The sequence below is a fragment of the Lissotriton vulgaris genome, chromosome 1_1 (genome assembly GCF_964263255.1).
Source record: "Lissotriton vulgaris chromosome 1_1, aLisVul1.2, whole genome shotgun sequence".
Taxonomy (NCBI): domain Eukaryota; kingdom Metazoa; phylum Chordata; class Amphibia; order Caudata; family Salamandridae; genus Lissotriton; species Lissotriton vulgaris.
In genome coordinates, this window is record NC_141685.1 from 740,155,529 (window position 1) to 740,160,205 (window position 4,677).

The following is a 4,677-nucleotide window of genomic DNA, read 5'->3' on the forward strand; positions in this document are numbered from 1 at the left end:
GTCTTTGCGTGTGTCTTTCTATAAAAGACATCATGCAATTGGTCAAGGGCGTCTGCATGTGTCCGCCCACGGCCTAAGCAAGCGCTGAGTGAGGTTGCTACTTTGGACGCCGAGACAACGTGCGAAAGAAAGTGAATTGAACTGACTTATAAATTCGTTCAGTGTGCCAGCTCGAGGCTCTCCAAGTTCCAGCTGGCGTTACTATTACACGCACGGCGACCTGGACTAACTCAAAGGGTCCAGCGTCGGTTTTCGAATAAAGTCACCACATAGGCTTTAACTCATAGAGCCTTGGTCCTGATGAGAACTTTTAACAACACGAGTTCGAAACGCATAGACTGTATGATTTGAGCCATAAGACTATTCAACCAATTGTGTTAACTGTTGAAAAATGTTTTGTCTATGGCATACTGTGAGTAGTGTAATTCCAGTGTAAATATGGTGTGATGTTGGTGTATGCATGTGAGTGAATGTTTGGTTAGTGAATACGAATGATTTGTGGATAATGTTTTATGAATTTGTGGTGGAATATTGTATATCTTTTGTACAGATGGTGTCAAAAAACAAAAAATTGGTGAAATTACAACCAAAATAATGAAGTAAAATCAACTATAAATAAATGAGATTTATTCAAGAAATAAAAATTCAACGATGCATATTGTTTAACTCTTATGTCTCGCACAAAATCAAAGTAAAAAAAGTACACAGTATTGGCATTCTTTTGTTAACTCATTTAATTTTTTTCAGCAGTAAATTAAAGTAATTTTTATTTTGCAGTTTTATATAGTGTGAACTACACCAGAAGGGGTCAGAGCACTTTACATAAGCACCAGTTGTATTAAAGACAGGCACATTATTTATTTTAGGCGTGGGGAGATTAAGCTATTTGCCCAGAATCACAGGATACTTCAGCCTCCCGCCAGACTCGAACTCAGGGTGTCAGTCCCTCTTGCCCCTGCGCAGGTGCCCCCCACCTCAGTACTACAAGTCTCTCTGTTCCCTTTGCCTCCATTGACTGTTGTTCGGTCCCTGTGACCCCAACCCGGTGTTTCAGCCCCTGGTGCTCCTGTTCCCCCACTTTTCTGTCCCGTATGCCCATATCCCGTGTGACTCTCCCGTGTACCCCCATCCCATGTGTCCCCCCCCTGTCCCATGTGCCTCTGTTCCGTTTGCCTATCCTGTGTGCCCATGTCTCGCGAGCCTCTGTGTACCTCATGTGACCCTCCCCACGTGTGCCCGGTTCTCCCAGCTCCATGGTGGCAGCAGGGTGCCAGGGTGCCAGGCTGCCTACCTGGGGTTGCTGCCGGCCAGTCCCGGTGCGCTCTGGTGGGGGTTCAGGCGGAGGCTGCTCCAATGGTCCTATGTGCTGAGTCCGGGCTCCACTCCCCCTGACCCTGTGTCTTAACGTTGGTATCCCTTTCTTCCCTGTTCCTGCTCTGTTTCCTTTTTCTCTTGTGTTTTAACACTGAACCACTTCTACTTTAACTCTAAACTTTCCTATCCGGTCTCCTCTCCCAAACCTGTCTTTGCTGTCCTTTGTCCATCCTCTCAGTCTCACTGTGTACTTATAAGGTCCGCAAGGCGAGACCTATTGGCTATGCCAATGCTTGTTTCATTGAGGTGCGGTGACAATTGTGCAGTGCTTTCAAATATGTGAGTTCAGAATACAGCGTAGGCTGGGTCATTACCCTTTTGTACATGACTTTCAGCCGGGCTGAACAGCAGCTGTGCTGCTTTTTTTTTTTTCTTCACAAAAAATAATCTTTTATTAAAAGATTAAATTATGCATCAGCAATGGTAACTTCCACTTCTACCCCAGGCTCTATACTGATGGATGTAATTTGCTTCACAATTACAGAAGGGCTGTGGAGGTCAATCAAGCGCTTGTGAATACGCATCTGGAAACAATCCCAAGTCTTTGAACCTTCACCACAAGGTGTTTTTCGAGTAGTAATTCACAGAGTCTTGGTAGGCATGCAAACTGGCCCCTTCACCTTCAGGTTTTTCTCCTTCGCACCTCTAATGAGATCTGCACACACTTTTTGAAGTGACTTCACATTGCGACTAGTCAGGGTGATTCGAATACGGTGGATAGCTACTTCCTGTTCCACAGGTGCTTTGCCGGCGACTTTAAATGCCATAGCTAATGTGCTTCCTGACCGACTTATTCGTCCTCAAATTAAGAAACGAACGAACAGCGGTGAGCCAGGAAAAAAGATCAGCTGAACTCGCTGTCTGAATTCTAAAGCTGTGCTGCTATTCAGCATGGCTAAAAGACACTGACATTGACAACGCCAATAGGTCTGGTATTGCCGAGATCTATTGGCTTTGCGAATGCTTGTTTCTTATACTGCAAGCTGAATCCCTCATTAATCCTGTGACTCAGAGGAACTTCACTATGGATTTGAGTGAGTCTCTTCCAGAGTTCACCACTCACACAAGCCCCTCTTGGCCACAGCCCACCAAGTTCAAGACTCCTTTACCACTTCGATTTGGAACAGCCCACTGTAGAGCAGGAACCGGTCATTTGTCCCATGAGCGAGAAGAAATGGACAAACTCAAGCTTTCCTAGGTATCCACTACTACCTCCAAACTCACCTGCCACAGGGGTTGGCAGCGGTGCAACACTATGACAGGGACAACTCTGTAGACTTACCAGAAAACACATATTTTCATGGCATTCTGCTTCAGGGCCACAGACAACTATAGTTTGTCTTAGAGGATTCAATCTACCAACACAAGATGCCGTCCTCTGGTCTAAACATAGCTTTGTGAGTGTTAACTGAATTTCTGGCCACAGCACCTGCAGGAGACTTCCATCGCAAGAGAGAGAGAGATGGCCATCAGAGAGTCCAGCTGTGTGACAGCTTGGTGGGTCCATGCTTCATGCATCTGGATCCCATGCACCAGCCTGCAGATGCATTCATTACAGCTTCATGTGGCAAACCATTGAGATCACTTCCCGGTCCAAGACAGGATCCCAACCCTGTCCCTGTTCACCAACATGCGCATGCTCCCACGTTTCTGCTTCTCTGCCTTTCACAACTGCAGTTCTCTGTCACCATTTCAGTTGGGGGTGGTGAGGGGGCTGGACACTTCACGGACCTGTTCTTTGGTGCTTTATGGAATACGTCATTGGCGGCTCCTCTGCTAAGGTGGGAGAGCGTCACACCACTGCTTTTTATCAGTAAAATAAAGGGAAAATAAAATGATATTAACTCGTATTATTATGATTTTATTTAGTCCTACTTCCGGCAGCTTTGCGTGAGGGGGCTGGAGCAAGGGAGGAGTGGTAGCACCCTCCTCAATGCACAATGACTGCTTGGCCGGTACTCTCAGGCCAGCTAAACACTCTTGCACACTTTGCATGCTCTCCATGCAGGCTGCATTACAGCCTGCGTGGAGAACATGCCCAGGCTCCCAGTCAGCATCTGAGTACCGGAACACGGCTCTCAGACCAATAACAATGCTGCTAAGGCAGTGTTGTGATTGGCTGACTGGGAGCCTGGGTGTGCTTCCTGTTCAGGCCTGCAAGGGAGGACTATGGAGGAGAGACACTGTGAGAAAGCAGTGAGAAGGTACATTTTAAATATTTGCTTAATTTTTTAAATCCTCACTTCCCCCGCGTCCGCTCAACCCCACCCCCTTACCCCCGATCCGTGCTGGCCGCTGCTGGAAGACATCAAAGATATCCTTCCACATAAATGCACTGGGGGTAAATACTGCCTTCCTAACCCTCAAATATTTGTTACCTGTGAACATATCCCTGGTGGGGATGGTCCCACCTCAAAATATCACAACCCTATTTTATTCCTGGAGACATGGTTGCTCTCAATCTTCTCTGTCTTCTGGCAGCAGAGATCTGGAATTGGGCCACCCCAAAGGACTTCAGCTTCTGGTGTCCCACACAACAGCAGGGCTAAACCTGAGGGAGGACAGTTTGAGTTAAAGCATGCAAACTCCATATAAGTGACAGGCCAACCAAAGAGGCCTGAATACCTTTGAGACTCATCTGAACTCGAAGTAAATTGTCAGGAGTCAAAACTTCATGGGGGCTGACTCGTGATTGGCTTGAGAGGGAGATTCATTTGTGCTTTACCACCAACCCTACTAATTCCAAGGGTCCTTAGGAAACTCAAGTACAGCCCAGGGGTTCAATAATCCTAATTGCTGTTGTCTGTCGCATAGAGCTCTTCACATCAATGTGGAGTGCTTTGGCTGCTACGAAGCCAAGACCTTTTTAATGAGAAAGGAAAGGGAGGTTCCTTAACCATTTTACTTCCTACAATTGGTCAGCTTGTGTAGCTAGTTGCTGAGAACAAGGTGGGTGTCCTGGCAAATCCATGGCCTGGGCCTCTGTGATGCCCACCAATTAATAGGGCTTGCTCTGTGGATGGTGATATGGCATTCTCCAAGTACCTTCCAGAATCAGGTGTGCCAGTAAGCATTTACCAGATGTGTTTAGTGGTGATCATGGCCTACATAAATATGATTTTATGTTACACATTGTTCATCTATGTCAGATAATCACAATTGTTTGGCTTCTTGGTGCTTTTGATGCGAGGCATGTGTTTTCACTTCTGAGTTTGCTCACAGGACGTCTTCTCTGCTGGGGTGTCCAGAGGCAAGTACTTACCTGGCTGAGTCAGTGTTTTGTGGTGTGGGATTTTCCATATG

General features: G+C 46.6%; 1 pseudogene; it reads right to left on the bottom strand.

The window, feature by feature from the left end:
* Positions 1 to 1,747: 1,747 nt before the first annotated feature.
* Positions 1,748 to 2,235, bottom strand: LOC147747745 (small ribosomal subunit protein uS10 pseudogene; annotated as a pseudogene).
* Positions 2,236 to 4,677: the final 2,442 nt, after the last annotated feature.